Genomic DNA, 27,411 nt, shown 5'->3' on the forward strand with positions numbered 1-27,411 from the left:
TCCTTTTTGATTAACACCTTGAGATGTATATGTGTACGTGCATAGGCATAGTTTATTTACAACTTTGTTTTGGCAGTCATCTGGCATCTAAACCACCTATTGAAATATTGCATAGGGTCAAAGAAACAATTCTAAAGTTGGTAATAATAGAAATTAAAAGGGGGAAGGAAATGGAGGAAGGCAGTTTACCGCAGAGATATCAAGTTTTATTTTAATTTTTCAGCTTGAAGTTTAACACAAAAGATAAATCTTTCCTGACAAGATAGGCTAAGGAATATATCATATCAACTCGCAAGTTATTAACTGAGTTTTTGGAGACAGATATCACCTCAGTAACTGTTCCAAATGCATTTACTTTATTTTAAAGGTTGTTCTTTCCATTATTAATGCCATACTGAATCACAGAGCTGTTTATGATGAAGTGTGCTACTCTAAAAACCCCGTAAATGCATCTGCAATGTTGGCTGATGTTTCAACTCATCCTAAGATATACTGTAAATTTTTGGAAGATGTTTTTATCTTATTGCATATTCTCTGAAGACTGTTAGAATCCAATTTATTAACTCTCTGGAAGTTGAAAGCTATGCTTGAATAAAGTGATACCAATATTTGTCAGGATTGGCTCAAATTATGTATTTTATGAGATAACAGCATAATTCCAGACTTTGAATGTCTTACATCAGTAATGATTCTGGTGCAGGTAGTGTAGACAGGTTTTAACGAGCTTCAGGAGGGATTTCTTTGCTCATTAAAGTCAGAAAATCTCTTCCCCATAGTACTTTCAGTGTCCCCAGTAAAACTGGGAAATTTTACTTAAAGAAAAAAGAAGACTTTAATCAACCCCAGAAATGGTTTTAAAACTTACTCAGCTGTAAAGATATAGGGAGAAGTGGTATGGGAAACCTCAACTGGGATCCCAGAGGCCTGAGTTTAAGTAACATTTTTTTTTCTCTTGCTGGCTGGACAACTTATGCTAGTCACTTAACCTCTCTGAAACACAGTTGCCTCGAGTATAAAATAGGCAAGCTGAAAATGCTGGTCTTTATCGTAGGACATTTTGTCTGGGCTAGTCATCTCTCTAGACCAGGTGGGGTTTCCCAAGGTGCTCAAGCAACAAGAGAGTGAGTAGATGGTCATTTACTGAGATGTGTGTACCTGTGCGATGCCAGAGCTACTTAAGGGAAAAAGAAGTAGTTGATGTTAATCTAGATTCCAGGTCTGTAAAAGGCAAAATGGCTGATCTATGGCCTCTCACTGAGATCACCGAGGTCAATTGGATCCATGCTTCTCACTTTACAGATAAGGAAGCTGAGTCCGAGAAAGAATGAGGGGCTTGGAAATCTCACACACCCAGCCAATGTCGGCAAGGCCTGGAATCCAGACTCCTAAGCCCCTGGACTGGATATTATTTGACAACCTGTTTTCCCTCGTCTGTTCCCTTTTCAAAACCTGCTCGCAGGAAAGGACAGCATAACCTCATTTTAGGCACAGATGTAAATGACTCATAAGTCTTCAATAATTTTTCTGTGGAGCACTGTAATGAAATTTGATTACTGACAGCAGTAAACTGGGAGGGGTCTGGTATTTGGAGGGCATGTGAACACTTTTTTTCAACATCTCACAAATCAGCCCTTCATACTTTCTTACTACCCTTGTCATGATTTTTTTTCCTTCCCTTGCTGTTCAGGTAAAAACAGATCTCTACTCAAGCAGTAGCTGAAAACTTCACAGGCCTTGGCCTGCATGTTTTCAGAGCAAGAAGACCAATCTTTCATTTATTGAACAAGCATTTATTGAGGATCTATTATCTCCAGGTACTGTCTGGTTCCTGGGGGTAATAGCAATGAACGAGACTAAGTTTCTGACCTAATAATTTTTTAGTCCCATTGACAGATGTCATGCCTGTCTCTTGGGCTAGCAGAAGAGGAATCAGCTATGAGATACATGTTCAGGAGTTCCTGACTGAGTCTTTGCCATCCTGTTTTTCTTCACCTGCTCTTTTCAGAGATAGAAATGCCTTCAGGAGGGGTAAAATGAGAGAATTCTTTTTTACCACCATTTTTCTTGGTGTGCATTCTAAATATCAGATTTTCCTAAAAGAAATGACTTAATATCAATTCATTCCCCCTGATTTTTTTTGCAAAATATGTTGAACCCAAACTAGGGAACACAAAAGTGGGCATCTTCAGAATCCCAGGATTCAAAAGGGGTCTATGCTCAGTTTGCAAAGGGAAGCACAAGACAGACTGCATCTAGTATATTTTCAAAATCCGCAGCCCACAGTCTTTGTTACCGCAATATTTTGGTTCTGTTTCAAACAATTTCTTCCACCTTGTATAATCATGGCACTGAATAGACGTTCAACATTAAAACAGTTACTGCTTTTCAGCTCCAGGATGGCTGTGTTTCAGAACCGAGGGAAGCATGTGCCTTCTGGATGAAAGGTGTAGTATAAATGCAACTTATTACCATTTTAGGCAGAATTCCCAGGCTGGCATTTAGCAATTAAAAAAGCAAAGCTAAGCAAGCCCAGGAGATCAACATTCCCTTTTCTTCCAACCCAAGATGCTCAGTTATTGTGGACAAAGAACTAGAGGGCCCCACTGTCCTTTGTTGACTCTCTTCGGAGCCTCTAAAGCAGCGCAGGCGGGAAGGGAGAGAATTAGTTTTTCGTTCCCATTAATCAATGGAGAGTCTAAATGAAGAGGTACAAATGGCTCTTTTAAGAATTCGTCAAAGCAAAATTCACATTATAAAAGATTTACTGATTTTCTCCTCTCAGTTGAATAATCTCTCTTGATATTTCCAAGCCTTTATCTTCTCTTCAAAGAATGCTCTGTCTTGGGCTTAACTTTGCAAGGTGCATGGTTGAGTGGCAGAGATTAACCTTCATAGGAAAATGTAGATTTAGAAAAATTTACTTCTGGGTGAGCATGGTTTAGTAAAATAGACATCTTCCTAATTCAAAGAAAAGAAACTTGGCATTTTTAAAACCTCATATACTGGTGATTCCTGAGTGATGGATAAAGTATTTTCCTCAGAGATATATATTCTTCTCTGTTCGGATTCAGGAATTTGCTGTGAGACTAAGTTTTTCTCCCAAACATTGTTACCTTTAAATATTCAGTATTGATTTCTGCCTATTGTCTTCCCCATGTTCAAGGTTATGAGCTCTTCGACTAATTTGTAAGGTATCTGTACTTGCAAGGAAATGTGAGGTCTCCTTTCCAGGGACTTTTGTAATCTTCTGTCTAATTCTGCTGATATGATGAATCTGGGAACCCTAACCTTAAGGTCAACTAATTTATTGTTAGTGACCTGTATTGAGGGAAACACAGCAACAGAGGGATGATGATAATTTTTGTCATCAAAGCAAGTGTATTGGTTACAAGTATATAAACCTAAATTTCTCTTGAACATATTTTTAAATCTTTTATCTGTAAATTTTCTCAAGAATAAGCAACAATAGCATAGAAATATATATTAAGCTAAAGGAAAAAATATCTTTCAAATGAAGCCCTTGTTGCTACCTTTTTAACATTTTTATTCTGTTCGATATTTATTAGGGACCGTAAATGTGAACATGGTTTTAATTCTTCCTCAAGTCTTAAGCTCAGGTGCTTCATTTGATGTTTTTCCTGGAGGGCAGCATCCCATTACACCACATGCTAAAGGACAAGTTGGAGTGTTATATAACCCAGAGGAAGGACCGTACAAGTATTCAGTTACAATCAACTTCAAAGTTAATACTTGGTATTTGCTCTAGGTCTAATGACAATTAGATTGAGCAAAGCAGGCATGGGGAGGACATTGCATCCACTAAAGCAATTGCATGATGCAAGAGCACAATATTCTAAGTCCAGCCAGAACCATTCTGTATGACCCTGTAATGATGGACTGTACATTTGTCAAAAGCCCGTAGAAATTTACAGCACAGAGAATGAGCCTTAATGTATATATTTCTTAAATTCGAGAAAATCATTTAGGAGGTCAGAGGATCATAGGGTGGATTGCAGTCTATGACAAAAGAATCTAACTGCATTACAAATGTATGAAACAATATCACTAAACGAGCTAGAGAAAAACGGTCTGAAAATACCCAAGAAAAGTGTTCCACCTAAGAGAGGACTAGTGCACCAGTGATATACACAGGGCTTTTTTTTGAGTGCGGCCTGCATCAGAATCACCTCTGTAATTTTTTAATTCGATTTTTAAATAAACATGAAGCTATCCCCATTTTTAGATATTCTGAGTCAGTAGGTGTTGGGTGGATCATTCATTAAAGAGGTCAATGAATGTTAATAAAACAAGAACCTAATATTAATCACATAGAGGCTTAATATTCATACAGAGTTGGGATGAATTATGCAGAAAGATTTAATATCTGTTTCTTCTCCCTTTTCAGCTGGGTTTCAACCAGAAATCTATGTGAGTTACACATTCCCTGAGGCTGAATTGACTTGTTTATGTAATTGCCCGTTTTCTTCTCCAACTTAAAATTTTTATGATGGAAAATACCTTTCTTTTTATTCTGTATTTTTCCTTCTATCAAGGCAAATTTCTGCATTAGACTGCAAAGGTTATGGGACAGGAAAATAAAGTATTTAAAAAAAATTTTTATTATAAAATCTATGTGAAAAAAGATTTTTGATATATGGATATTGGTTCTTAAAAATAATACATAAGAAATTAGAATACACACACCAGGAATTTGGAATAGTTAGAAATGTGAAATATGTAGGGCTTCTGAATGATTTTGCAGCGGTAGAAAGTCATAAAGAAGATCAGATCCCTGACGATGCAAATTTCACAAACCTCCATCTCTTGGTTCTGGTGTTACTGACTCTAGTTGTTTTCAATGGAATTTAGGTTACTTTAGTGATGAGTTCAGGGAGGAATTGGGAAATGACAGTCAAAAATATTGTAACATTGGGCAGTGCCTCTTCATAAAATCTTTTTTTTTTTTATAGTTTCCTCATTGGATAATTTTATTTTTTTAATTTTCTTTTAATTGGAGTAAAATTGCTTTACAGTGTTGTGTTAGTTTATGCTGTACAATGAAGTGAATCAGCTATATGTATACCTATATCCCCTCCCTCTTGGACCTCCCTCCCACCCATCTAGGTCATCACAGAGCACTGAGCTGTGCTCCCTGTGCTATATAGCAGGTTCCCACTAGCTATCTTTTTTACACATGGTAGTGTATATATGTCAGTGCTACTCTCTCAGTTCATCCCACCCTCCCCTTCCCACCCTATGTCCACATATCTGTTCTCTACGTCTACATCTCTATTCCTGCCCTACAAATAGGTTCATCTGTATGATTTTTCTAGATTCCACATATATGCGTTATAATATACAGTATTTGTTTTTCTCTTTCTGGCTTACTTCACTCAGTATCACAGACTCTAGGTCTGTATGACAGACTCTAGGTCCATCCACATCTCTACAAATGACCCAATTCGTTCCTTTTTATGGCTGAGTAATATTCCATTATATATATATATATACTGCATCTTCTTTATCCATTTGTCTGTCGATGGACAGTTAGGTTGCTTCCATGTCCTGGCTATTGTAAACAGTGCTGCAGTGAACATTGTGGTACATGACTCTTTTTGAATTATGGTTTTCTCAAGGTATATGCCCAGTAGTGGGACTGCTGGGTCATAAGGTAGTTCTGTTTTTAGTTTTTTAAGGAATCACCCTACTGTTCTCCATAGTGGCTGTATCAATTTACATTCCCACCAACAGTGCAAGAGCATTCCCTTTTCTCCACACTCTCTCCAGCATTTATTGTTTGTAGATTTTCTGATGATGGCCATTCTGACTGGTGTGAGGCTATAATGCATTGTAGTTTTGATTTGCATTTCTCTAATGATTAGTGATGTTGAGCATCTTTTCATGTGCCACTTGGCCATCTGTATGTCTTCTTTGGTGAACTGTCTATTTAGGTCTTCCACCCATTTTTTAACTGGGTTGTTTGTTTTTTTGATAGTGAGCTCCACGAGCTGTTTGTATATTTTGGAGATTAATCCTTTGTCCATTGCTTCATTTGCAAATATTTTCTCTCATTCTGAGGGTGTCTTTTCACCTTGTTTATGGTTTCCTTTGCTGTGCAAAAGCTTTTAAGTTTCATTAGGTCGCATTTGTTTATTTTTATTTTTATTTTCATTACTCTAGGAAAAGGTCTTGCTGTGGTTTATGTCAAAGAGTGTTTTTCCTACATTTTACTCTAAGAGTTTTATAATGTCTGGTCTTACATTTAGGTGTTTAATCCATTTGGAGTTTATTTTTGTGTATAGTGTTAGGTAGTGTTCTAATTTCATTTTTTTACATGGAGCTGTACAGTTTTCCCAGCACCACTTATTGAAGAGGCTGTCTTTTCTCCATTGTATATTCTTGTCTCCTTTGTCATAGAATAGTTGACAATAGGTGCATGGGTTTATCTCCAGGCTTTCTATCCTGTTCCATTGATCTGTATTAATGTTTTTGTGCCAGTACCATACTGTCTTGATTACTGTAGCTGTGTGGTATAGTTTGAAGTTGGGGAGCCTGATTCCTCCAGCTCCGTTTTTCTTTCTCAAGGTTGCTTTGGCTTTTTGGGGTCTTTTCCGTTTTAATACAAATTGTAAAATTGTTTGTTCTAATTCTGTGAAGAATGCCATTGGTAGTTTGATAGGGATTGCACTGAACCTGTAGATTGCATTCGGTAGTAGTCATTTTCACAATATTGATTCTTCCAATCCAAGAACGTGGTATATTTCTCCATCTGTTTATGTCACCTTTGATTTCTTTCATCAGTGTTATATAGTTTTCTGAGTTTAAGTCTTTTGCCTCCTTAGGTAGGTTTACTCCTAGGTATTTTATTCTTTTTGTTGCAGTGATAAATGGGATTGTTTCCTAATTTCTCTTTCTGATTTTTCGTTGTTAGTGTATAGGAATGGCAGAGATTTCTGTGCATTAATTTTGTATCCTGCAACCTTACCAAATTCATTGATTAGTTCTAGTAGTTTTCTGGTGGCATCTTTAGGATTCTCTATGTATAGTATCATGTCACCTGCAAACAGTGACAGCTTTACTTCTTCTTTTCCAATTCGTATTCCTTGTATTTCTTTTTCTTCTCTGATTGCTGTGGCTAGGACTTCCAAAACTATGTTGAATAAGAGTGGTGAGAGTGGACATCCTTGTCTTCTTCCTGATCTTAGTGGAAATGCTTTCAGTTTTTCACCATTAAGTATGATGTTTGTTGTGGGTTTGTCATATATGGTCTTTATTATGTTGAGGTAGTTTCGCTCTATGCCCATTTTCTGCAGAGTTCTTATCATAAATGGGTGTTGAATTTTGTCAAAAGCTTTTTCTGCATCTATTGGGATGATCATATTGTTTTTATTCCTTGATTTGCATATATTGAAGAATCCTTGCATTCCTGGGATAAATTCCACTTGATCATGGTGTATGATCCTTTTAATGTTTGCTAGTATTTTGCTAGCAATTCTGTTTGCTAGTATTTTGTTGAGGATTTTTGCATCTATGTTCATCAGTGATACTAGTCTGTAATTTTCTTTTCTTGTGAAATCTTTTTCTGGTTTTGCTATCAGGGTAACGGTGGCTTCATAGGACGAATATGGGAATGTTCCTTCCTCTGCAATTTTTTGGAAGAGTTTGAGAAGGAAGGGTGTCAGCTCTTCTCTAAATGGTTGATAGAATTCACCTGTGAAGCCATCTGGTCCTGGGCTTTTGTTTGTTGGAAGATTCTTAATCAGGGTTTCAATGTCAATACTTGTGATAGGTATGTTTATAATTTTTAATTCTTCTTGGTTCAGTCTTGGAAAATTGTACCTTTCCAGGAATTTGTCCATTTCTTTGTGGTTGTCCATTTTATTGGCATATAGTTGTTTGTAGTAGTCTCTTATAATCTTTTGTATTTCTGCAGTGTCAGTTGTGATTTCTCCTTTTTCATTTCTAATTTTATTGATTTGCGTCCTCTCCCTTTTTCTCTTGATGAGGCTAAAGGTTAATCAAGTTTGTTTATCTTCTCAAAGAACCAACTTTTAATTTTATTGATCTTTTCTCTTGTTTTCTTCGTTTCTATTTCATTTATTTCTGCTCTGATCTTTATGATTTCTTTCCATCTACTGACTTTGGGTTTTGTTTGTTCTTCTTTCTCTAGTTGCTTTAGATGTAAGGTTAGATTGTTTATTTGAGATTTTTCTTGTTTCTTGAAATGGGATTGAATTGCTATAAACTTCCCTCTTAGAACTGCTTTTGCTGTGTCTGATAGGTTTTGGGTCATTGTGTTTTCGTTTGTCATTTGTTTCTATGTATTTTTTTGTTTCTCCTTTGATTTCTTCAGTGATATCTTTGCTATTTAGCAGCACACTTTTTGGCCTCCATGTATTTGTGGTTTTTTACATTTTTTTTCCTATAATTGATATCCAATCTCATAGCGCTGTGGTCAGAAAAGATGCTTGATACGATTTCAATTTTCTTAAATTTTCTGAGGCTTGATTTGGGACCCAAGATGTGATCTATCCTGGAGAATGTTCCATGTGCACTTGAGAAGAAAGTGTATTCTGCCACTTTCGGGTGGAATGTTCTATAAACGTCAATTAAAACTATCTGGTCTGTTGTGTCATTTAAAGCTTGTGTTTCCTTTTTTATTTTCTGTTTGGATGATCTGTCCATTGGTGTACATGGGGTGTTAAAGTCCCCTACTATTATTGTGTTACTGTTGATTTCCCCTTTCGTGACTATTAGCATTTGCCTTATGTATTGAGGTGCTCCTATGTTGGGTGCATACATATTTATAATTGTTATATCTTCTTCTTGGATTGATCCCTTCATCATTATGTAGTGTCCTTCTTTATCTCTTGTAACAGTCTTTATTTTAAAGTCTATTTTATTTGATATGAGTATTGCTACTCCAGCTTTCTTTTGATTTCCATTTGCATGGAATATCTTTTTCCATCCCTTCACTTTCAGTCTGTATGTGTCCCTAGGTCTGAAGTGGGTCTCTTGCAGGCAGCATGGGTCTTGTTTTTGTGTCCATTCAGTGAGCCTGTGTCTTTTGGCTGTAAATTTAATCCGTTTACATTCAAGGTTATTATCGATATGTATATTCCTATTACCATTTTCTTTATTGTTTTGAGTTTGCTTTTGTGGGTCTTTTTCTTCTCTTGTGTTTTCCGCTTAGAGAATTTCCTTTAGCATTTGTTGTAAGGCTGGTTTGGTGGTGCTGAATTCTCTTAGTTTTTGCTTGTCTGAAAAGATTTTGATTTCTCCGTCGAATCTGAATGAGATCCTTGATTGGTAAGGTAATCCTGGTTGTAGGTGTTTCTCTTTCTTCACTTTAAGTATATCCTGCCACTCCCTTCTGGCCTGCAGAGTTTCTGCTGAAAAATCAGCTGATAACCTTATGGGGATTCCTTTGTATGTTATTTTTTTGCTTTTCCCTTGGTGCTTTTAATATTTTTTCTTTGAATTCAATTTTTGTTTGTTTGATTAATATGTGTCTTGATGTTTTTCTACTAGGGTTTATCTTGTATGGGACTCTCTGCACTTCCTGGACTCAGGTGATTATTTCCTTTCCCTTGTTAGGGAATTTTCCACTATAATCTCTTCAAATATTTTCTCAGACCCTTTCTTTTTCTCTTCTTTTTCTGGGACTCCTATAATTCAATGTTGGTGCATTTAGTATTGTCCCAGAGGTCTCTGAGATTGTCTTCAATTCTTTTCATTCTTTTATCTTTATTCTGCTCCTTGGCAATTATTTCCACCATTCTGTCTTCCAGCTCACTTACTTATTTTCTCCCTCAGTCATTCTGTTATTGATTCCTTCTAGTGTATTTTTCATTCCAGTTATTGTGTTGTTCATCTCTGTTTGTTTGTTCTTTAGTTCTTCTAGATCTTTGTTAAATGTTTCTTTTATTTTCTCAATCCATGCCTCCATTCTATTTCCAAGATTCTGGATCATCTTGACTATCATTACTCTGAATTCGTTTTCAAGTTAGTTGCCTATTTCCTCTTCATTTATTTGGTCTTGTAGGTTTTTACCTTGCTCCTTCATCTGTGATATAATTTTTTGTCATCTCATTTTTTTTTTTTTTTGATGGGTGGGATTGTGTTCCTGTCTTACTTGCTGTTTGGTCTGAGACTTCCAGCACTGGAGTTTGTAGACTGTTGGGTAGAGTTGGATCTTGGTGCCGAGATGAGGACTTCTGTGAGACCTCACTCTGATGAATATTCCCTGGGGTCTGAGGTTCTCTGTTAGTCGAGTGGTTCAGATTCAGAGCTCCCACTGCAGGAGCTCTGGAGAACCAAGATCATGCAAGCCATGCGGGGTGGCAAAAAAAAAGAAAAAAAGAAAAAAGAAATAAAGGAGCAGAACAATAACTAAGAGTAAAAAATAAAATTAGATAAGAAAACTAACAGATGTGTTAGAAAGAATAAAAAAGTAAAAATATTGATGAAACAACAATCGGAGATAAAACAGAACCACAATAGTAAAAAAGAGGAGGAAAAAAGAAGCTGGAAAAGGCCTTGGCTGTGGGGAGTGGGGCTTAGGCAGGGACAGGGTTTGGGTGGTGGGCGGGGCCTATGCTTAGGACCCACAGGGCTGGAAAAAGCCCTGGGGGTGTGGGGGTGGGGCTTAGACTCAACGCAGCAGAAGGGGCCCAGGTGTGCCTCTGGCCTTGGGGAGCGGAGGACCAGGTCCAGGACCCCAGCAGGCTCACTGGGCCCAAGTGGGCAGGGGAAACGCTAGATGTGCTCCCCCCGATCCTCTGATTCCAGAGAGCCCATCCCTGTCTGCCTCTCCTCTTCTCCCCCTGCTTCCCTCCTATGCCCCTAGGACCGCCACAGCTGGAGGGGGCCTCAGAGGGTGGGGGACCTGGCCTGGGAGCCCAGCAGCCTTCCCAGGGCCGAGTGTTTGGGGGAAACGCACAGTGTACCTCCCCTGATCCTACCAAAGTGTTTTTTATTTTTCCTGTCCCTGTTACTCATGAGATGGGGCTCAAGGGTTTTAATTGGAGCCATAGGTAAGGCATCATGAGATCAATTAAACCTCCCCAAACTGTGTGTCCATCTGGCCTATGCTCATTCCTGTGTTGTGTAGTAGCCCCAAGAGGGCAAAGGAGAAGAGCTCTGGTATTACCCTTAACTCCATCTCTGGACTGTTTCAGGAGGTCCTGAAGTAAACAGCACTTTGAAAGTCTTCTGAGAACCTTCATTATATTCATTGATATATTATGTGAAACTTGGTATAGTGTGAAACTGCATTCATATGATGGTATCTATCTCCATGAAATTTCTATAGAGTTGTGTTTTGGGAAACAAGCATATTCTTCATAAATGCACATACACATATTAGTAAAGAGTCATAAGTATCAATATTTTATACTATATTTTAACTTTTGTATATGGGAGTGACTTCAGAAATCTATTTAGGAAATCTGATTTTACAATGAGGAAGTTGATATTCCAGAAAGAAACACAATGGCAATTCTTATTCCCACTAGAATACGGGTAGGCAGGGCTTAAACCCATAGGATAGTGCTCTTTCTGCCATAATTACAAGAAGATATATGGATACAGACAAAGATATAGATATATACCTGTAACACAAAATTGGTTGGAAACAAATAATTTCTAAACAATCTGGTATGTTTCAACGGGGTAGGAAATAAAGCCCATGGATTCTAGCTTGAGTCTGAGTGGTTTGTTTTTTATTATTTTTTTATACTGAACACATACATCCCGTAAAGAAAAACAAATACTTAAAAGGCCAGATAATCTTGATTACATATTATCATAACTGATGAAAAAGGGCTTCAACAAATGCTTTAATTTTATAGATCCTGTGCAGTAAGACTTAGTAACCTTTATAGTACTACCACAGAGTTTTGCCTATTAGTAGTTCTCAGTAAATCTATGTTAGTTAATTGAAGGGATAAAATGCAGGCACCTCTCAATTTGTTGTCTGTGAGAAAAAATTTATCTCATCTCATCACAGATTTATATGGAGCTGCTATGTGGATGATTGCATCTTCATGTGTTTAAAGGAAAAACTAAAGAAAGTACATTGTAATAAATGCCTACTAAATGACAGTCACTTTATATCTATTATCCCACTTAATCCTTAGCACATCCTTATGCCATAAAAATATAGCCTCTACGTACAGGTGAGAAAGTTGAGGCTTATGTCAACCAGTAAAAAGGAGTATTTTCAGGGTTGGAACCAAATTCTCTTTCACCACAAGCCCATCCATTTTTTATACTATAATCAAATCTGTGATAGAGTAAAGAGGCTTCATAATATGCTTTTCCTATTGTTATTTTCAAATATCTATGTGCCTGGGTGGGTCATAAGAAGAAGAAAAAGAAAGCAGAGTCAAGATTTTCAACCCAAATGGTATATACTGTTCTTTCTTTGTGTGACTCTACAGAGCATCCCAATACTGTGCAACTCTAATAATCTCAAGCCATATGGAAAGAGTTTTATGTTTTAAACAATTAGACTTGACAGCACTATTGTTTCTTTCTTATTTAATATCCCTCATCCCTGGAGCCCAGCCAGAATCTGTATTCTCTCTCTAAATTTAATTCTTATTCTTCGTACATATCACTCGGTTGTCAGGAGACAGCAACTTAATGGCATTTGTTCCTGTGGCTTAGGAGCATCTGGGTTATGTCACTTATTTAGCTGATCTCTTAGGTCAGAGGGAATAAAGTTCTTTGTCTAATGATCTTTCAAGGGCCTTGTCATTGGTGTTTTTGCTTTCCAGATCCTATGTTGTTCTGTAAATGTCATGAGATGACAAGATTTCTAGATATTTATTTGTTTCTGCTCAAAAGAGGATGGCAGTTATAAATGTAGAAGGAGCAGTGAACAAGGATATTATAGAGGAGAAACTAACAAAGTCATAGTTGTTGGTGTGTAACTTGATGGACTGACAAGTCTAAAACTCCAGAGGAAATGGAAACAAAAGCTATGTAATGGGAAAAAAAAATACATCTCTATATTTTGTGTCATTTCAGCTCAATTCAATTCATTCAATTCAGTTCAGATCAATTCACTTCAACATATATTTCTTTGAGCCCTCAGTGAAGAGCAGGTACTATCCTAGATGCTGAAACAACTTATGTTTCCTTAAGGTCTTGTGTGGCCAAGCAAAATGGAACCACACTGTGGATAGCTTTGAGAAAGTCCCTTTACCTCCCTGGGTTTCAGTTTCCTCATCTGTTAAAGGGTGATCTCTTCCAGTCATTCACATTAGGTGATATTCCTTATGGGAAGGTTACGCTATAATTGAAAGAGCACTTGCTTTAAAATTGGTGATTACATTTTAGTCCCAACTCTGTTACTATTTAGCTGTTTGCACTTGGCAAGTCACTTGGCTTTTTTGGGTCTCCTCCGAGAGATCAGAGAAAATGATTTTGAAGGTTCCCTTTTTGCCATATATTTCTATTAGACTGGCTATAACCTCACATGTCCATATTCATATTGCATGGAGTAAGTAATCAAACCATGAAGATTTTTGTTGTTGTTGTTGTTGAACCTAATTGCTATTCTTTACTCACAGTGGTATCCGTACTGGTATGGTTTGTAAACTGTGACCACACAGACATGCAACTGGTGCCTGTGGCAGAAATCATGACTTTGTGAAAAAAGTCAAAAATTTCCAAAATGGATATCTCTTTGAATAGCAGGGAAGTTTCTGGCCAGATTTTAATTGGTGTGGGGTTTATGTTTGTCAACTTGCAGCAAAGAAATATTTTATTAAATTAACACTTATTGAGATCTGTTGTATCTATTACAGATCACTAAATATTGTAGTTTCCCTCTCTGTAGCATCCTTTCTGCATAAGGATTTCCCACCTGATCGACATCAGGCTTTTCCATGTGACTTGCCTTGGACAATAAATGTGAGGAGGAGTTAGATGTGCCACTTCTGAATGGAAGTTTTAAGAGAGGCAGTGAACAATTACTGGGTTCCCTTTCTCTCTACCCTGAGATAAGCAATGTAATAAGATCTGGGGTGACGTGGGACTTGGCATGAAAACACTGTGAAGCTGTCCTGTGATTACTGTAGTGTGATCAAGGATTAATCTTAAAAAAAAAAAGGCTTTGCCCAAATCCATCTGGGAGTTTGGGCTTTTTGAGCTCTAGCTGCCCCAGACTCCTTGTACGGTACCTTACAATAAACACTGCACTTTCCTTCACCACACACACACAAAAGGACTAGTCTTTTGTCTTTGTAATTTGCTAGGATTTCTTTTTCTGTTGCGTTATAATCCGGTCCGCCCTGAGTACCTGTGCTTGCTACTGAGAAATACAGTGGTGAGCAAGGCAAATCTAATCTTGGGTCCTTTATGAACATTTCAGTCAAGCAAGATGTTATAGTAATGTATCATGCATATTATAGTAGAGGAAGTATGCAATTCATGCATATATTGGGGGAAGCAAACCTTGATAATATGCATTTAAGCTGACAGTTTATAAATTAATAGGAGTGAAACTGGCTAAGGGCCAAGAGGAGGAAGAGAGTGTTAGCAACAGAAGAAAAAAAACAAAAAAACCACACAGGCCAAGGCATAAGGGCTAGAAAGATCATGGGAGAGTTCCGGAACTCATCACTGAGTGTGGCTTCAAGAGAGTCCAGGGGAACAGAGAAGAAACAGGGCTGGTTAGATACCATCAATAATAATAACACTGAGCATTAATTAACTTTGTTCTAAGGGCTTCACATACATTTTCTTCACGATTATTATCACCATTTTTATAGAAGAGGAAATTGAGCCAGAGAGAGGTTTAATAACTAGCCTGTAGTCACACAGCAGGAATGTGATTTTATCTGAAGGGCAATAGGAAATCGCTGAATGGTGTTACACAGAGGCGCCTCGTGAACAGATTCACATTTTCGAAAGATCATCCGGCTGCAGTAGGTTCCCAACTCCAAGTCCCACTCTGGGTGGAGGCAGCATGGGCCTCAACTTGTGCTTCTCTTATCAATCTGACTCCATTGACTAAAACAGTTGGCAAGATGGAAGCTGATAGCCAGCTGGAGCACTGCAGAAAAGGAGGTCACTCTTCAAAAATGCTTTTTAAAAAATTAATAAAGTTTATTATTTTTTTAAATTTAAATGATAGGGAGTGCTTCACGAATTTTCATGTCATCCTTGTGCGGGGGCCATGTTAATCTTTTCTGTATCGTTCCGATTTTAGTATATGTGTTGCGGAAGAAAGCACAGAAAAGGTGGCGTTTTGAAGGAGTGGGGTGTTCTATGCAAGGAGAAATATATTGTGGGTCTCAAAAGCATTTATATTTGGGTAATAGTTTTAATAACAATATAAATATAATGAATTGATCCTCCCAATGAGCCCTTGTACCTAGTTCAAATAATGGATGTGATGTTACATCAATATTTTGAGCATTTCAATTTACTTTTGACTGTAAAATAGATAATATAGTGCACAAGTTAAAGGCAGAGCCAAAAATCTTTAAAGCAGATTTAGTTAGTGGTTCACGTGTTCTGCCCTCCTTGTTGACTGAGGTTGAATAATAGTGGTCATAATTTGCGTTTCTCTTTGTCATAAGTAGAGAGATGTATAGACCTCACAGGGAGAGAGCCGTTTGTGGATGACAGTGACATCTCTGACTGTTTTCTGTGAGTTGTTTGGTATCCATCAGAAGCCTCCAGAGACTTGAGCCTGACTGAAGAGGTCCCCAAGTCAAGATGCTAGGAGCTGTGATTAATATGTATGCTCTTCAGGATTTTGTAGGATCTCTTCTGTTTCAACAGAATTCAAAGGAAGAATTGTAGGTAATTTTGACATTTCTGGTTTGCTTTCTATAACCACCTCTATACACCATCCCTGGAACCCTGACTCTTTCTTTTTCCCCTTCTCTTTTCTTTTTCTCCCTCCTCTTTTTTCTTTCTTCTTCCCTTCCCTGCTTGCTCCTTTGACTACACTTTTTCTCCTTTTAAAACAGCCATTGTCTGTGGCAAATAACATGCTAGAAATGAGCTGACTGCCAATATGCATAGGAAGATTTCTTACAACAGAGAAAGGATGTTATGAGACATCGCACATACTAATCTTTTCATTTTCGTCTATAAAGACCCGAGTTCGGCCACTTTCACTCATATGCTTTTAAGGAGATGCTGTTAGGTCAGAATAGGAGATTTGGGGGGTGAGAGGCAGAGATTTGCAGCTCAAGTGTCCAGGAACACAGGTCGACTCTGCAATTGCGGCCTCTCTTTAACAGCCACAGGCAATGCATCCTTTGCGGTACCATTTCGAGGGGCAGGCTTGACAGAGGTTTTTAATGCTACTCTTTCCAAACCAACTGTCCGGCCAGGGAAGTTGTCTGAAAAAATCAGTGCAGGCTTAGGGATGGTTTTTTTGGAATTTTCCTAAAATAACCAATACTGAGTTGCCAGATCTGATAGCTCTTTTTATATATCTTGCAGCAGCTGGATCAAAATCTAATGAAGATGTTTGCATCTGACAATGGCAGGCCTGCACGTTTCTATCCTATTTCTTGAGTGCGCAAATGCATTTCATTTGGAAACATGAAAGGCATATTTAGTGACAACTGATGGTTCTTTGTTTTTTAATTCCCAATAATGTCTTCAGTTAGTGCTTTTGTTAACATTTTTGCATTATACAGTAGGTGACACAGGAAGATAATCAGTGTGCTGAAAGCAATGAAAGAATTTATATCCAACTTGTTCTGCCTATTAAATGGATCCATTCCATTTGGCATAGAAACACATTAACATCTTTACAGTGGAATGATTGTGGAAATAGGTTATTCATGGGGCCCGTGCATCTTCCTGCTGCTGCCATAAGACGTATCTTCTAGATTGGAGAAAAGGAATGAGCCATTTTTCTCCCCTTGGAACTGTAAACAGAAGTAAAACTATTAATAGATGCTGTAGCTAATCCTAAGAAGCTGCAACCGAGAGATTAAATAACGTTGTGAAGAGAGAAAACTGGAATGAAGTGGGGGGGGAGTGAGTTCCCCATCACTGAGGTACATTAGACAAGGACAAACTGAAGGACTCCAGCTGATCAGAGGATTGACAATTAGTATAAGAGGGGATTCCTGGTTTCAGCCAAGTAAATATCAGTTCATCTATTTCCTGAAAACTATTCTAAGGGGAAGATGTATGTTTTATTTTTTAAGTAGTAGTCAAGATGATTTTAAATGGAGTTTGGATGCCATGGTGATGCAGCTGAGCCTAAAGAGACTGCAAGGAACTTGTGGGCCAAAAGTTGTGTTTTGTGATTAAAGACACAAAACCCGGAAAACTGGGAGGCCTTTGGGTACATTCACAATTTGAGACTGGGACCCCATTTTAATTGCCACAGAGAATGTGTTATAACAAGGGGGATTGGAATGTAATTAAATCTTATACCTGGTATATTAGAAATGGTTAAATGTCCCCATGTTTTCTTCCTACTAATACTCTTGGACTTTTGTTCTGCCTCTCTTCAAAGAATACACGTTGATTGAGAGGCATTATGAGTCATCAGCTCTGCTAAGGATCCTTACATCTCTTCAGATCTTTACACAAATTGTGAAGTTGGCATTACTGAGACAATTTAGTACCATTCAAAGTGTGGTCCACGGACAGCACCATCATTATCACGACTTGGAAACTAGCAATGCAAATCCTCTGGCTCCACACCAGACCTAATAAAACACAATCTCCAAGCTCGGGCCCCAGGAATGTGTTTTAACAGGCTCTACAGATAAAGTTTGAGAAGCAACATTTTATAGTTGAGGAATCTGAAGCTCAGCGTGTTTGGGTGATTTAAATAGTAAGACCACACACTGTCAGAAAAACAGGGTTGAATTTTGGCTTATGTCCCACGTGGGATCTTTTACAGGGTCACTGAACTATCTGGTCAGGGTCACACTTGGTCTCTGAAGGTGGTTTTTCATTAGGGAGCGGTGACTGAGAATGCTTGGAATCTATGACTGATTTGAGCTGTTTTTTCTCTGCCAGAATATAAATTCTCTTGTCTTTGCCAGTGTGCCTCACTTTTGATAGAGGCCAGACTGGCCCTGCTCCTGTTGTGTAAAGAGACCAGTAAAACTCAAATAGTGATTGGCTGTTTGGCTAAAGGGGTAAAGGATGAGATTATATGACCCCCATCTATTTCACCTATTGAAACATCATGGAGAGGACTGAATGTTGATCGTCTCTCAACATTTTTATACCTATTAAGCTCTGGGGGAAAGAATAGATCCTGGCATGTTATAGAAGTGAAGCAAATTTATTTGAGATTGCAGATCATTAAAAATCAGCAGTGAATTGACCTAGATCTAGGAGTTCATTGGGTGCATGAGAATATAGACCAGCACATGGGAAGGAGGCTTATTGATGTCTGGCCCTATTGACTGTCATTCTCCATGCTTGAATAAGCATTAACTCAGGCCTTTGGTATTCAGGCTGCACTGAGCCTTCAGAAAGAGCCAGATTCTCATTAGGATGTGACTGCCTTTACTGGCCTAATTTTGCTTTCACTTCACCCATTTTTTTTGCCCTCTTTCTTGATAGCGTTTGGAAGTCATGACCCAGAACTTGAAATATGTTATTCACTCAATAAAGGCAGGCTTTCAAAACAAAATTAATGCTGTTGTTTGGCAGCTGGTATCATGACTAACGGGTTTCAAGGAGGGAAGAACCTCTTGCATCTTATAGACTGAGGTTCAACCCTGAGTCTGCCACTTGCTAGTTTGTATGTCCTTGGATTTGTCACGTTTAATCCCTTGGAATCATCGTCTCCTCCTGTAGGATAGGGAGTATTTTATATCTCATAGAGTGATTGCACTGATTAAACATGGGGAAACCATAGATTCAGTTTGCCCAAGACCATCCAGGATTATACCTGTTGTCTTGATGTAATTATGCATAGCATTCCCTTTCACTCTGAAAGTGTCCTGATTTAGATGATAAATTATACAGTCATGCTAATTAAATAAGATACTGTATATAATGTGTCACATCCCATTGCTATTCAGTAAATGAGAGCTATTATTTGAAATATTGCCTCTGGGAGTCCGTTGTACCTTCCTACTAAGCCAGACTTAGTTTTCCTCCCTGGAAATTGAATGTTGGAACACTCAGGCCTGTGCCTATCTGTGCTAGAGGGTCTGAAGAGGCCGTGCTTCCCTTTCCCCCTCCTTCAGCAAGAGCCTGGGGCAAAACTCAATGGTCACTTCTGCAGAATCAAGTGTTGCTGTCGCCTATGGATAATTGGGCCATTGCTGTAGTGTTCTGGAGCTTTCAGATGACAACTCATGATTCAGCATGGAAGTATATTGCATTTATGAGTACCTACTCAATGTCAGGTACTCTAAATCTCTGAACTTAAGATGGTCATTATTAGTTCTGTTTTACAAATGAGGATCCCAGACTCTGAGATGTTAAGAAATGTTTTTAAGGTCATACCTTTGCTAAGAGGAGAATCTAGAAGTTAAGCTCTTGTTTTTCTGTCTCCTGAGCTCTTTCCACAACAGTGCTCAAATGTCATTCATGAGGAATAATTCTAACACCACATGAAACGATGAGTAATACCAATCAGTTTAATATTATCCTTGGCTTCCTATCTTTGACAGGTGGAGTAGACACTCCCTGTCTCAAGGAAGGAGGATATTTCTAAAACCAACCTGTCACAATTTCTTTGATCTTAATGTTTTGCCCCCTTATGCCCAACATAGATACAGCTTTTCAAAGATCATTGAGCATCCTGGGTATAAATTGCTGCTGTCCTGCTGTCTCTGCCAAACATCCCCAAATGAGGATTATTCAAAAGCAGAAGGTTTCATTTGGGCTTGATGTGGGAGACACTAATGGACAAAAGGAGAGGAAGAGGAGGAAGAGAAAGAAAGGCAGGGTGACGGTCAGATCAGACCCATCTCCGCATAAACAGCTGGAGACTTTCTGGAGAAATCCATTCCTTCCCACTTCTCTAAGCATTTTAGGCTAATTCTGACCTGCGTTAGGTAGATAAAGATAAATGTGAATTTTAAATTATATTTAATCTTCATTAAAGTAATTATCTCTCTTAATGAAGAATTTGCTGGGTTGTGGTTGTGCAATGGAGTATAAAATCCTAAGTGAATAAAATCAATTTCATTTTCAGGCTAGCTTTTCTGTCCATTAATAAACAAGGCACAGAAAATATATTTGCTCAGAGTCCTGCAGCCTGCTCATAGCTCACACAAAGCCAATACCACTTACAAAAGCAAGAAATTTGGCTCTCCATTTCTTAGTCTTCATTTTTCATCCTGAAGGAGAGTTTTTGCCCTGAGGAAGTTCCATGCATTTCCACATTGGGGCTGTTTACTGGGCCCAGCAGTGAGACAACTGTGGGTGATATCTCATACCCAAACGACTGCTCTAATGCAATAGTTTTCGTATGGTACAGTGTATTTCATCTAAGTGCTCTGGTTTATTAATCACATAAGTATAAATTAGACTCTGGCATGCTTATGTTTCCTAATGTATGAAAATTGCTTATTTATTTCCATGCTGTTACAATGGAAAGAAACAGACTGGTTCTAAATAGCAGTGTACTGTAGTGTGAAGCAATTAAGTGAGTTATGCATGCCCTTCAGGAAGAGGATAATGGGGAAGTGGTGCCAGCTAGTCTTCATGGCTGCTGGTAAAAGGAAGAAATGGACATGTCACAGAGGAACAGAGACTTGTCCATATTTCAGTGCAAGCATGTGAGCCTATTATTGTAGCTGAATCTCAAGATTTAGCTCTCATAAACTTGCTGATTGCCTTAGTTGCAACTTGGAAAAAAATACAAAAGAGACGAAAAGTGCATAACCCATGGGTAAGAATTAATGACGTTAATGACAAACTTCACCTTTATCTTTACTTCTCTTTCTTTCAGACACCACTCTTCCCCCTAAAACTTGACAACAACAGATGCAAACCACCCTTCAAAACATAGTATCCACATATTACCACCCCTGCTAGTGGAGGCAGCTATAGTTCAGTGTAAGAAGAAGCTCTACACTTCCTTCCATGGAGTATGAATTTCCATATATTGGGTTATTGACTTATTTGTTACTTATTATTAATTAAATTACATAGCATTTATTATATGCCAGGTTCTGTTTGAAGTGCTTGTTTACTTAATCTTCATAACAATCCTATGAAATAGTTGCCCTTACCGTTCTTATTTTACATATGTGGAAACTAAGGCACAGAGAGATTAAACAACTTGCCTGAGGTTACTTAGCTGGTAAGTGGCCGAGCTGGGATTTGAACCCTGCCAGCCTGGATCCAGAGTCCATGCTCTTTACTGCCACGCCTCCTTGATTCTATCATTTTTGTGTGATCAGAGTCACATCCCTGAACCCCTCAGAACTTTGGTCCTTTCTTCTGTGAAATGAGGGAGGTAACATTCACTGAGGGCTTCCTCAGGTCCACGTTCGGCTCTTTATAGATGTCATCTTATTTGACCTTTAACCCTTACGTTTTACATGTGAGAAAACTGGCTCAGAGATATTTTGTAGCTTCAAGGTCACATAGAGTGTAAAGGATGGAGCAAAGTTTCAGGCTCAGGTTTGCCTATTTTAAACTTTGCATTTCTTCTCTCATATTGTGCAATTAGGGCTCTGAGGGGTCATGCGAGACAATATATGTGGACGCAACTAACACTTACTGGCACATTAAACACCCAGTAAAAGTTGACCTTGCAAGTTCTTGGAAAATGTATAGAAAGGTTTGTTATTATTGTCAGTATCTTGGTCTGATGGTCGCAGAGCAAAGCGTTCTTAATGGGAGGATGTGCCCTATAGAAGGCTGATCTATTAATAGCCAGTAGTGATGCTTACTGCACTTATCACTATGAAACTTTAGTTCAGAAGGTTCTGAAATGGAAAAACTGATCCAGATTGCTTAATCACAAAATTATAGACCACATTCCTCTTGAATTCTCTCCTAAAGACATGGCTTCTGTGGCTATCCAGGAGATGGATAGGCAAATTGCTTTTTGAAATCTTTTTTGGATTGAGAAAATAACACAGAACATACAAGGACACTGCATCAAACGCCACGTACTCACTACCCAAGATGAGCACATTTTTAGTAATACTGGTTTCAGATCATTAAAAAATCATATGTGAATGCAGATAGATTAAATTCCCCTATATTCCCATTATAAATCATATTACCTTTCCTCTTTCCTTCCTTGTTTCCTTCTATCCAACCACCATCATAAATTTTGTGAATATACAATCCATATCATTTACTTTTTAAAAAAATTTATTGAAGTATATTTGATTTACAATGTTGTATTAATTTCTGCTGTACAACAAAGCGATTCATCCATGAAACAGAAACAGACTCACAGACATAGAGAACGGACTTGTGGTTGCCAAGGGGAGAGGGTGGGGAGAGAAGGATTGGGAGTTTGGGATTAGCGTATTATTTACTTTTTAGCTAATACGTATGTAACCACAAACAGCAGATGTCAATACACATATCTCTAGTTAATCCGCTGATTTCTGGATAGCATTTCATTCTCTGAATATGGTGAAATTTATCAATATCCCTTTTTTTAGACAGTTGAATTATTAACAGTTTTGGTCATACATAATTGAATACTGATTTTTAGTTTTCATGATTAGGATTGTGTCAGTATGGCTCACAGCTTCATCATTAGGTTCCTATTTCTTTTTCTCTTGGTAATATCATTCCTGGATTCCTTGGCCCTCTTGCTTTGACCTGTACAGGACCTGGTATTTTGCCGTCCTCCCAGATTTCGCTTCATTATCATCCTGGGACTCTCCTTCCTTTCTCTCTGGTTGGCCTGTTTCTGGGTCCCACATCTTGCTGGTCCTGTGAAAGATTGTCTGTTGTACACGTAGCATCACCGTCATCCTTTTTTTTTTTTTTTTTAATATTCTCTGCATTGAATGGAAGGAGTTTGAAACTCCTTTTTCCATAATTCTTTTTCTCATAGAATTTTGAGTTAGAGCCTCCCAAAGACAGGTACTTGCATGAGATTTTTGGAAGGCAGAGGAGAAGACGTTATTCTCTAGTGGCAGTTACATGCAGACCTAGATGAACTGCAAGCTCTTGAGAATAACGCTGGCTATTCTGGAGGGGTCTGCAGGCAACTGGGAAGGAATTCAGCTCTTTCTCTGAAACCCACTTCGCTAGCATCACCATTGGCTGTGTAATCTTCGAATTCCCTTTATGAAAGCCCTTTCTACTTGGAATATCTACACTGATTTTTGATTGACTATTGTATTGTGTTTGAGCACACCCTCCAGTAGCTAACCTTACACCTGATTGATAGCTTGCCGGGTACAAAAGTCAAGATCAGAAATATTTTTACCTTGGAATGTGTAAGGTATCTATACACTGTCTTTAAGCTTTCATTTTGTTTATTATTGGTTGTTTGTTGTTAAAAAGTCTAAGACAAAAAAAATAAAAAATAAAAAGTCTAAGACGTCTGATATTCTGATTCTTGATTCTTTTTTTTCATTTTTATGATTCTTGATTCTTTACATGTGAAATCCAGCCTCTGCCTGCTATCCCTCATCCCTCTGCCCCAGAAGCTTATAAAATTTCTCACAATGTACAGTTTCAATAATATGAAGATTGTGTGTTTTCATATGGTCATTATCCTGGGCAATCAATGGTCCTATTCTATTTGGAAACTCTTTCTCTTTAGTTCTGGGAAACTTTTCCATTTTCATTTTTGGTAACTTCCTTCCTTCCTTTTTCTTTGCTTTCTCTTTCTGTCACCTCTGTTAGTCATAGGTTTATGATTCTGGCTCTGTTCTTATATTTATTTATTTTTGTCCTATTTTTAAAAAAGAATCTCTTTTTGTTTTAATTTTGGAGAGTTATTTTTGATTTTATTTTAAAATGTTTATACTGATTTTTAAAATTTGGTAATTGGGGATATTCAACACTACTGGTATTTCTGTATTGATGTTAAATTTAGCAATTTTATAGAACTATTTTCTATTTTTTTCCTATGAATTTTCTTGGAATTTTTAATGGATATGTATTTTTCCATCTATAAATAATGACAGTGTTTTTCTTTTTTCCCTCTCAATCTTTATGTCTTTTTTTTGGGGGGGGGTCTTTTTTATTGTCTAGGAACTCTAATACAATGTTGATAGTGCTGGGGAAAACAGGTATCCTTGTCTTAACTTACTGTTCATGGGAGAAGTTGTACATTTTATCGTGTAACATGTGGTTACTTTTTGCTCTCTTTGACTGTGACCCTTTGTAAATTTAAGAACAGTTCATTCCAAGACTAATTTACTAAGAAACTTAGTTATGTATTTTTAAATAATACAAGAATTTTATGTCAGCAGTTTTTTTTCTGCACCTACTGAAATGACTATTTAGTTTTTCTTCTTTGTGCTATAATTCATGGTGTATTTCTTATTTTTCTATTTTTGAATAAAGATGACCTATTTCTAAAAAACTATTTTGGGCCTACTGTGTTAAGAGATATTACAGACTTTCACTTCATTCTTTCTTTGTGTTTGTTAAAAATCAGATTTTAAGATATTTAAATTTATATAATCTATATTTTAATTATAAATTATCAAATTTTAAATGTATTTTTTGATCTAATTTTTTGTAGTAGTATTATTAATATCTTTTAACTATAACTATGCTTCTAACTTTTTAACTCCTAATATATATTTTTACATTTTTCTTTTACCTTTGATAAACCTTCCCAGAGGTTTGCACATTTTATAGGTCTTGGCAGGAAAAAAAAAAAAAAAATTTAAAAACTTTGCTTTTATTTTCTTGAATTTTTGCTTTCATCTTTATTATTTCTTATCTTCTAAATTTACTAAATTGTACATTTTACTTTGTTTTTCCTGGTAGTTGATTTGAATGCTAAATGGATTTATTGTCAATATTAAAAAACAAGAAATTTAGAGCTATATATTTTCTTCACGAATTTATTTGGCTGCATTGTAGAATTTTGAAATGTGGACTTTCTTTTTAAAATTAATTTCAAAATATTTGAAAAATTTTCTTGTACTTTCATATTTAACTCATGAATTAGAGTACATTTTAATGATCTAAAAGTTTATTTTATCTTTTCTAAAAGTATCTTTTGTTGTTTTCTTATTAGCTAGCATTTATAGTTAAAAACTATTAATATATTTATTTTAGTTGAAATTTTTTTGTGTGATTTATTATATAATCTATTTTCAGAAATAGGCTCTAAATATATTTGTTAGATTAAGCTTAATAATTGATCTATTTGTTTCTGGCGTGTATTTTTAAATATCCCACTATACTTGTGGAGGTAACAATTTTTTCTAGTAATTCATTCAGCTTATTCTTTATATATTTTAGAAAATGTTGTTAGATGCTTACCAGTCTATAGTTGTTTTATTTATTTTGTGAATTTCTGTCTTCATTTTTATGTCATATTCCTCTAGATTGCTACTAGTGCATTTTGCTTTCAATTTTGTTTCACCTAACAGAAATATTGCTCTGCCAGTTCATTCATTCATTCATTCATTCATTTATTAGCAGTTTTAATGAGGCAAAGTGCATAAAAAGTAAACTGCATATATTTAAAATATACCATTTGCAAAGATCTCTGAAATCCTTACCTCAGTCAAGAAAGTGAACATATATCATTTCCCAGAATTTCCTTGTGCCCCTCTGGAATCATCCCCTCCTGGATTTCCCTGCCTTGTACCCTGACAACTACTGATCTACTGTCACTATAGGTTAGCTTGTATTTTTCAGAATTTTCTATAAATGTTATTATACATTATATAGTCTAGTTTGAATGGCTTCTTTCACAGAGTATAATTATTCTGAAATTCTTCTTGTTTGCATTGTTACTGTTGGCACCAATATTGGTCTTGTTTTTCTATTCAATCTGACAGTCTCTGTCTTACTTGAGGTGTTTAGACCATTTACATTTTTAAAAAAATTGTTATTGGAGTATAGTTGATTTACAATGTTGTTTAGTTTCAGGTGTACAGCAAAATGAATCAGTTATAAATATACATATATACACTCTTTTAGATTCTTTTCCCATATAGGTCATTACAGAGTACTGAGCAGAGTTCCCTGTGCTATACAGTAGGTCCTTATTTGTTATGTATTTTATATTAATATATAGCAGTGTGTATATGTCAATCCCAATCTCCCAGTTTATCCATCCCCTCTTTTCCCCCCTGGTAACCATAAGTTTGTTCTCTGCATCTGTGACTGTATTTCTGTTTTGTATGTAAGTTCATTTGTACCATTTTTTTTAGATTTCACATATAAGCGATATCATATGATATTTGTTTTTCTCTGTCTTACTTCAATTGTTATGACAATCTCTAGGTCCATCCATGTTGCTGCAAATGGCATTATTTTGTTCTTTTTTTATGGCGGAGTAATATTCCATTGTATGTATGTACCACATCTTCTTTATCCATTCCTCTGTCATTGGACATTTAGGCAACCTAAATGTCCATCAATAGACCATTTACATTTAATGTCAATTTGTAGGTCTACCAACTGGCTATTTGTTTTCTCTTTGTCTCACCTATTTTTTAGTTCCCTTTTTCTCTTTCACTGCCTTCTTTGGATTAATTGAATATTATTTATAGTTTCATTTTACCTATCTTTTTGGCTCATTTGTTATAATTCTTAATTTAAGTATTTGCTTTTGGGTTCAAAATATACATACTAAACTTTTCAGTCTACCTTGAAGTGATATTATACTGCTTCATGTATAGTATCTAGATTTTATTTTCCTTATTAAGTTTTAAAAATATCCGTATTTATAGTAGGACTTCTAATGGTCTAATTTTCATCTCTCTCTGTTCTTCATTAACATCTGCCTGTTTTTAGCTTACAATTTTTGTAATTTTTATAGATCATATTCTTTATTTGAAGACATTAAGCCTATTTTATGTCAAGGTTTTTCTGAGAGTTTTCCATGATTTCCATTTTATTGGGGCTAAATTTATCTCATTTATTGTTAAGTTTGTGGGTATCTTTCTACATGTTCTGAGTATTTTTAAAATTTTTTTCTTCCCTTATCTCACAGGCAGATACTTGCATCCACCTAGTTTTCCAGTCCCTCAGTCTCATATTAATGGCTCAGGCTCCTATTGTGTTTCAATTTTAATCTTAAGGAAGATGCAGCCCCTGGACCAGAAAGCAACTTGGCTTTGTTATTCTTTGTATCTGTTCATGTATGTGTGTGTGTGTGTTTTAACACAGTGGTTTTCAACCACATTTAGTTCTAAAAGCACTTGGAACTTTTAGTCAGCCTTCTTCTTCAGGAGGGAAGCTTGCTCTAGCCCTCAGTTCAGTTAGTGATTCTATCTCTATTTCATATAAAGAAAAGTGTTCTGTTTTTCCCTGTTACTGTGC

General features: G+C 36.8%; 1 long non-coding RNA gene and 1 other non-coding gene across 4 annotated transcripts in view; one reads left to right on the forward strand and one right to left on the reverse strand.

Annotated features, from left to right (window-relative positions):
- The window catches only part of LOC132367784 (uncharacterized), a 1,019,157-nt gene that overhangs the window by 63,728 nt on the left and 928,018 nt on the right, over positions 1 to 27,411 (forward strand). The window lies entirely within an intron of this gene.
- On the reverse strand, positions 15,141 to 15,247 carry LOC132368336 (U6 spliceosomal RNA). Its single transcript, XR_009504070.1, has one exon. It is a non-coding gene; the product is annotated as a U6 spliceosomal RNA (small nuclear RNA).

Source organism: Balaenoptera ricei, chromosome 6 (genome assembly GCF_028023285.1).
Source record: "Balaenoptera ricei isolate mBalRic1 chromosome 6, mBalRic1.hap2, whole genome shotgun sequence".
Lineage (NCBI taxonomy): Eukaryota > Metazoa > Chordata > Mammalia > Artiodactyla > Balaenopteridae > Balaenoptera > Balaenoptera ricei.